General features: G+C 45.3%; 1 protein-coding gene across 1 annotated transcript in view; it reads right to left on the reverse strand.

The window, feature by feature from the left end:
- Nucleotides 1-8,375, reverse strand: part of LOC142771736 (uncharacterized) — a 77,730-nt gene extending 69,355 nt beyond the window's left edge. Inside the window, exon 1 of the transcript XR_012886114.1 lies at nt 8,262-8,375. The gene's annotated coding sequence lies outside the window, so the exon portion shown is untranslated. The remainder of the gene's footprint in view (nt 1-8,261) is intronic.
- Nucleotides 8,376-8,711: the final 336 nt, after the last annotated feature.

Consider the following 8,711-nt stretch of genomic DNA (forward strand, 5'->3'; position numbering starts at 1 on the left):
ATCAACTCTCAGTTCTGACTTGTCCTTTGGGTCACAGCCGGCGTCCGCTGGCGCGCCAAAAAGGACCACTTCTAAATTGTCCACGCTTTCGTGGTGCGGTTCGGGGGGCCGATACTTCGGCCCTTGGAATTAGCCCGGCGATCGCCTCCCAAATTAACGGGACCCGTGACAGTGTCATATAGAGTCAAATGCGATGCGGTGTAAAAAGATATAGTGAACATGCAAGGCACTCAAGCCCATAAAAATAAAAAAACATTAACTGCGTCACGCTAAAGAACAGAAATAAAGGAACAGGTTGCGTTTGCTGCCATCGGGCTTACTTTCAGCAAATTCTGTCACAAAAGAAAATGTAAAAAGGACCCACCCAGAGCGACATACGCTCTCGCTATAGCCAGATGGCAGTTAATGGAAGCAAGATTACTTTAAACATCGAAGAATCACGTGTCGAAACTGGCATGCGACCAGCGACGAGCAGCTTCTGCAAGTGAAGCTTCTATTGAAGTTGCCTGTGGCGCCATCTACCCTATGCAATGCTAACTGCGTGAGGGTAGTGACCGAGTAAGCCCACTGCCTATTTCTAGTACACTGTATAGTTCGAATAGCAAGGGCCTCTCTCATATCCTCTTCTAAGCTTTCCTTCCTCTGTGCCTTCGGAAATTTGCGGATCTCAATATGCAACATATCTGCGAGAGTGTCTTGCACAGGTGCAAGTGACGCAGCGCATCGCCGACTGCCCGAGACACCGTCAATCAGAGGTTGTTGGCCCCCCCCGAGAGGTGGCTGTAGAAGGAGCCACGCATCCGCCTCGGTAATGGTCCGCCAGCTTCGAGCGCAGCTGTATGTTGTGGCAGTGGGAGCAAATGGCTGCGTGGAATGTGCAGTCATGCTCGAAATGGTCCAGGATACCACGCAGTGTACCCGTGAAGTCACATCCATATCTTGCATTCCAGCATCTCACCTGCGTCGTGCATTCAAGTAAGCTGTAGTGTTTGTTGTCGGGGTAATCATAAATAGAAGCGTTGATCTTTAAGGTTTTTCTGTTTTCAACTGTGTTTATAAATACAGTTCAGAACCGAAAAAAAATTCATTTTCGACCTGGGTAGTGGTACAGGCTGCTCAGTGTTCGCGTGCCTCGGTGTATACCTTGTGCCAGGCTAATCGCACACTCGTCAAGTGTATCTCGATGGCCATGGAGAAAGAAGCACTTGGTTGAGATCTGCTCAACCAGGTGCCGCAACGATTCGAGCGGCTCGCATACAAACCATCTGATTTTTCAATTTGCTTATCAAGTTTGATTTTTAATTCTTCCGACAGTTATTGGTCCTAACCCCAAGTAAAGTAGCGCTTCTATATCGTACGCAAACAATATAACTCTTAGCGGGAACAAAAACCTTATATTTTGTACCAGTTTGATTTTACATGAGGCTTTGTCTGAATATTTGGAAGACTGGAAGTAAATAAGTAAGACCATTTAGGAGACACGAAGTGTTTCGGTGTTCGCAGCAAATTAAAAAAAAGCGCGCGACTGCCATGAACACATATTCCTTATGTCAGAATACATAAGCATGCTCTATCTCGACCTAATGAATCCAAATGAACAACATTTGAAATTGCGCATTTTTTTACCAATAAGCAAACTTAGAGCTACTCATTTGCCAATGATATGCGCCCGAACTGCCGGCGTGTCTGGCTTCCCACGTTCGCTCTCGAGTGCGGTAGCATGCGGCGTGCTACTCCCAATGATTGCATATACTATGTTTTGATAAGCTGATAAAGCAGCCTAGCATTAAGCAGCTTGCAGGCTTCGTTCAAGTTTCAAAGGATCATATTCATTTCAGGGGCTTCGAGCCGCCGTCACAGGTGTTTCAAACGGCTAAAAAACTGTATTCAAACGAGAAGCGAGTTTATTCGCTAAAAATGTATTGATGTGTTCTGTTATCGTCAATGCGCTGATTCGTGCCATTGGGATCACGAGGGGTTGCGTGCGCTATAGTGACGTGTTCTAGTACGAGATCACGCAGATCAAGTTGAGTCTTTAAGCCACTGCATTTTCAAAAGTAATTCATTTGTTATATTGCGCTTGTATGTGTGTGTGTGTGCTCTTACATTTCATACTTGTTTGTCGCGCTCAAAGGTACAAAGAGATGAATCCAAAAGAGCCTTTCCTTTTTTGCGACGTTTCGAAATTCTCACTAGCTTCATCGCCTTTAAGATACAAATATATGCTTGTTATACTACAGATACGTCTAGTCACTATCCCATATAAATTACGTAACTCCCTACAACAAAGAATGCTCGCAACAGCTGCCGGTCGGGACTTTATTAACAGGCTTTCCTTCATTAGGCAAGACAAGACAGAGAAACGATCGATAATGCAAGGAATGAAAAAAAGTACAGTGCTGCAACTGCCTTTATCCGGAATCGAAGTCCCTTTCTATCTGTCACTTCATTATTGGTATTAAAATTTTTCCATACAAGTACTGCAAGGCAGAGCATTGTATGCACTTGCGCCTGCGTATTCTTTCAGAAAGAATATCTGCCGGATCGACGCTGACTTACCCATACAGCCGGTGGCATTGTGAACTATTGGTTACACTGCTGCTGAAAGTCAAGAGCTCGGGGGATAGTGAAAAATCGCGGGACTTTCAAGGGTCTTGAACATACGGTCTTCCAAGTTCAAGGGTGTCCGAACGTGTCACAGACCTGTGCAACGAGCTCTGAAAGTTCAAGCCTTGCTAGTGTACTTCGATGGCGACTTGACGAAGGTCACCAATGGCAACTCGATTACCGCAGCAAGATGGCAAGTTGGGCCAGTTGGATTACGTTCATGATTGAAAACTTTGTTGAAGCGCACTAAAAACAGATGGACAGAAGAAACTGACAAAAACAGCACTTGGGCTGTCCTTGTCAGCCTCTTCTGCCCGTCTGTTTTTAAAGCGCTTCAACAAAATTTTCGATTACCGGCTCGATTTCGAAGCGATTGTGAAACTAGCTCGATGCACAAGCTCCCTCCCCATCCAGTTTGCGAGGATACAGTGTTTTGAACGCTTCCACCTAACGCATGCAAGTTTAGGGCTCCGTAAGACGTACTTAACAGCGCATTTAGAGCCACACAAGACCAACGACGTCTTCCAAATCATCACCAGCACTGCCTCAACACACGTCTTTCCGTTTTCACGACTGAGACACGCAATCAGTAGCTGTCGTCTGAAGTTTTCTTTCATCTCACTGTCCATTACTGTAGATAGTCTCACCTTAGCATTGACGAGGTTCAGCGGCCGGGTCTCGTTCCAGCTTACGGTATCGTCATCGATGACACTGCGGTCGAATATGCACCGCCCCTCCACACCGGCGTCGTTGGTGGTGCAGTCCCAGAAGCAGAGCTCGCAATAGACATGCGAGCACGGGAAGGAGGCCATCCGGTGGCCCACAAGTCGGCACAGGTTGCACACCAGCGCCGTTCTGAGGGCGTCCCGAAAGTGCAGCGGTATATATACGCCCCGTAGAGAGCCCCGGAGCCTCACGCGGTTGATGCTATACCGTTCATTTCGTCGGTCATGTTCCCTGGAACGCAAGATGGCGGCGACACGACGCTGGAGAGTTTCTTATGAAAGCACTGTGTGGTTGGCACTTTCCTCGGAACTCTTCTTCGCCAGAAGCGCCTAATGACGAACGGATTTAGATTTACGATTATAGATGTACGCTTTAGAAACAACTCGAAAGAGCGTGAAGTGTTTGTATTACATTGTGCAATATTATTGATACTTTCGAATGCCAGTAAGGTAGAACCCCTCACTTCCCCCCCCCCCCCCCACACGCGTACCCAATATCTGTGCGTCATTACATAACTTGGAACCAAGCTTTGGGCATGTTGGTATTGTATATCTTATTCACACACCGCCCGGTTTGAAAGATACACTTTCACTACGCTAGGAGAATACGATATACTGCCCCCTTTCCACGCTCAACAAATTTCTCCCGGTGCTTAACGTCACTTTCATCCTTTTTTTTTTTTGACAGCCTCAACTTTTCTTACAACCGCAGCTCAGATGCGATCTAACTTGTTCTTAGCGGAAAATAGCACTTTAATACCAAAACGACTTCAATTCTTTTTCAGGCGCTGAGAAAATTGAATGCACATACTGAATGCTTACTACCGGCCTTTACTTGGCATGAGTAACCGATTAATGACCACGAAAAATCGTTTAGAGGCCTGTCTTCATCTAATCTCTGCCTGACTTGCAAAGAATGTGTCGGTTTTTACTCAAAAACAATGAAAGAAACGTGTTTCGAGGCTCAAGGATAGAACCACGCGAGAAATCGCCGAGGCCTTTTTCATACACAAATACGGTGACGTATGTGCAGCGAGGGCTTCGGTGAAGCTGCATAAACTCGATATAAATTACCCAACCGCCAACCTGCAATCTTAACCACGTGTCTTCGCTTTTCCTGGGTCCTTTATATTTGTGTTTCCGAAAATAAAGTTGCAGTTGATAGTATGCGCCTTCTTTTCCCTTGTGCGTGCTTTTGTTTTCGCAAAATGCAATTCACAAAAATCAAATAGTTACACAGAAGGAAGCAGCGATATCATGTATTGCTCTTCAACTAAGCTAATCAAAGTGCATTTCATTACGCCGCAGCATATTATTGATATTTTAGGTAATTTGCTCAAAGCCAATTATGTAAAAAAAGGAGGGCTTGAAATCATAAGCGCTCTGTGGATGGGCACTGTTACTTATGACAGTAAGTTAGATAGTCCCTATTTAAACTAAGATAGCACTATGCACTGCAGGGCTGCCTCTCAGCGTCGTCTTTTTCTGGGGATTGACACAATATTCAGGCAACATTCTGGACTTTTATCCTAGTGTGCCGAAATATGCTGAAGGCCTTTTGCAGGATAATGTCGGTCATCTCGAGTTCAGCAGCTCTGTTAACCTTTAGGTGACCAATTGTGATCGCGGTATACGCGCCAACCGATTGGCCACGAGTGGCTCTGACTAACTGCTGTATTCTAGAACGTTCCTTTAGTCAATGTTTCACCTTGACTGAAAAAAGTCGAAAGGAGCACCGTTTCTTGGCAGACCAAGTCACTGCATATCGGCAATATTCTGCAGCGATTCTTGAGTCGAGCAGTAGCGCAGTGCTCCACTCAGTCAAGTGAAGGGCGGAGTTCGAGTCGAGGAGCATTTCTGAATACAGGGGTAAGACTCTGAGGTTTGCATTCACATATATTCTCGATTACGTGAAAGAGAGGACCACGGCCCCTTTATGTTCATTGACAGCTCATGTAGCGCGCTATCCAAACGTGGCGGGTCCGATTCCTGCAGGCAGAAGTGATTTTTTCGGCTACTTTTACCGTCTTGATTGATTTATTGATATATGGGGTTTAACGTCCCAAAACGCTTCTACAATCACACACACACACACACACACACACAGAGAGAGAGAGTACGTACATACATAACTTGAATTCATTATCTTAGCTTTAATTAATCATTTCACCATAAAAAATATTTCCAATATTTCTGCATCATAAGAAGCATGAAAAAAGACAACTGATAGGTTCACGCATCCAGCGTAAAAGAGGCACCAATAAATTATTAACAGGTCAAAGGAACGTGGTTTGTAATTCATTTTTGCTTAAGCCGGTGGTTCCACTATACCGCCATCTTGCCAATAGTTTGAAGCAAGACACCAGATGACGCCACTCAAAAATAGGACTAAAAAGGACACCTGAATTGAGCACGAGACTTATATATATGTACTGCGAGCCAATTTGCTGCTAGTTAGTCTTGTATACCGACAACTCGTTATTAACAAAGGCTGTAAACTGAACGTAAGGAGCACATCAGAGTTGCTATGTGCCACCGAGCTAACAAAGAATCACTACAAGAGAAGCCTCAGAAAGCCACGCTACTTTCGCGGACAAGCTCGAAAGAAGCGGAATAAAATTATTCATATAATAAAATCTCACTCGAGTATGCTAGTGGCAGTTGAAAAATTAAATTTAATTATTCTCTGCAGTGATTGTATGAGTAACTATGAACGAAAGCACATATTTACTTTTCAGTATTGTCTACAGGATCGTCTTCTAATGCACATTTGCCAAGGCTTAATTAACGTTACTTGCTAATTAACAAAATGTGTGCTTTAAATCAACACTCAAGGTCACCAGCAGGTGCGCCATTAGTGATCGAGGACCGCGCTATTGGTAAAAGTCATGATCACTAAATTAACCATATTTGCAGGAAGATGCAAATACCCCCCCCCCCCCCCAAAAAAAAAGAAACCGACAAGCCACTGAAAATTTTTACAAGCGAATCGGCGAAAAGATAAGCTCGAATCCGCCAATTGCAAGCGCCACTGAGAACTTTGGAGAACACATGCCCGAGCAGCCAACGGAGCGCTTATACTGCCCCTTCTACAGCGTCCTTAGCGCAAATGTAATTCGTAGCCGAGTTCGAAAACTTCATAACTGAATTTGTCCCACCCGTTCCAAGCAAAATGTCTGTCTGAATCTATAGACCACATGCCAAAGAAGCCCTTATAGCCATTAATATCGGAAGCTTTACGCGCCAAAAGATCCACAAGATTGCGAGGCATGTTGTAGAGGAGGGCTCGGGACAGTTTGTTCACATGGGGTTCCTTGACGTGCAAGAATACCTTAGACTGCACAGGTGTCTAGCTTTTCGTCTCCAGCGAAATGCGACCACCATGGCTGGGGTCGGACTTGTGATGTTCGGGTCTGCAGCGGGGCATTGTAACTACTGCACTACTATAGGTCGCGGGTTCATATCCCGGCTGCGGCGGCTGCATTTCCGATGGAGGCGGAAATGTTGTAGGCCCGCGTGCTCAGATTTGGGCGCACGTTAAAGAACCCCAGGTGGTCGAAATTTCCGGAGCCCTCCACTATGGAGTCTCATAATCATATGGTGGTTTCGGAACGTTAAACCCCACATATCAATCAACCACTGCACTACTGGTGCTTTTAGCAACAGCTGAAGGGTGAGTAGATTTGCTGGGCGAGCTGGTATGGTATCTTGAAGAACGCAGTAAAAAAATTACGTGCACAAACACAAACAAACAAAGGCATATACCCATTGCGGATCGTACAAATTCGTTTCGCTTTGGAAGGTGGCGGCTGGAGCCGATCACACACGCTGCATTTAAGTGGCTGTCATTTGGTGTCTATGCTATCTAGTGCTAGCTGCGCTATCTCTCCGTAACCAAGTTTAATCTTGCAGGACAAGTCTGAACGCCACACCCGATCCCACGTAATTTTTTATTCTTTTCAGTGACACTGTCAAACACACACATTATATTCCGAGAAAGTGGCACTGAGAAATGCTTAATTACTGATACGTGCCTAATTTTTACGCCAGCCACCCTCTCACGTTTTCCGTAACATATTTAGGAACGCTTTGACATGTACAGCAATCTGCCGTGAACATGGTAACCGAATGCCATTGCAGAAGCACTTCAGTCTGGGTTTGCTTGCCAATAAACCGAACGACTTCGATGTAGCACACGAAAACACCACTGTGTGGTGCGGTGTTTTGGTGTGCTTTCTGATGTGCTTGTAGCGTTTCGCAAAATCGAAGCTACCGCATAGCATCAATGCTGGATTGAGGCAGGGCTGCTCGAGTGGGTAGGCAGGTATACCTAAAGAGACTAACACTGAGCCCCAGAATCAGTGCTGAAGGGTACATGTTTGAACGCTTCTATAGTCTATAGGTCTATACGGAGCGCCAGATTTTCCAACGGCGCCCGGCCCGGGCATAAATTCTGTCGATTCGGCCGCATGAAGTGTCTGGCTTACGGGATGGCTTTCAGCTCACCCATAGTAGAGCAATGAGTATACTCTAAATAATTAGCCACTTTTTCTAAACGCGCAGAGTATAGAACACCGCCTAGGACAACTTATTGCGCTTCCATGTACTAGAATATGTCGGGCTCTAAACCGCCGAACATTTGTTGTAAACACCAAGTACTCCGACCACAGCACATGCTACCTTGAAACATTGACACTGTCGAACGACTTTGTCTGTGACTTCGTCCTAATTTTTGTCGCCACGGCCTAATCTATGTCAGGCCCACGGGACAGCTTTATGCTCTCCCATGGTACAGTGCGAAGTACTCTAAATAGTTCACTACTTTTTTTAACACACAGAACCAAGTACTCCAAATCATTAAGCACTTTCTCTTAACTCATTATACTAAAAACACCGAACATTTTGTTTTAAACACATAAAGTCGCTCACCGTTGTTGCTAGCCCGCGTTGGCATCGAAAATGGAGGCCCTTTAAAAAGGTCAAGTGTTTTCCAGCTGCACTTGCGAATCGACTGCTGCGCGCCTCGCAAAGACTACAAGAAGGGCTGCGCATGCGCTGACTGAGGATTTGCTTCTTTTTTCAAACAAGAAGTGAATACGCAGAAAATCGGACCTCGTGACACACGTCGAGCACGTTGTCTCAGTAAACTCTGCTATTCTAAAAAATTAATAATAAATGCGTTCAGTTTCCACACAAGGCGATAAACGTCTGCCTGACGCACGTTCCCGACTTAAACATATGAACAATTCTTTTTGTTTGTTTGTTTTTTGTTAAAGAGCCAGTTCACTTCAACTTGCAACTGCGAAATACGCAGTTTTTTGCAACTGGCAACATGGCCAGACCCTCTGCAACCATCTTTCGCCAGTGTGCGCATCTCAG

Source organism: Rhipicephalus microplus, chromosome 9 (genome assembly GCF_043290135.1).
Source record: "Rhipicephalus microplus isolate Deutch F79 chromosome 9, USDA_Rmic, whole genome shotgun sequence".
Taxonomy (NCBI): domain Eukaryota; kingdom Metazoa; phylum Arthropoda; class Arachnida; order Ixodida; family Ixodidae; genus Rhipicephalus; species Rhipicephalus microplus.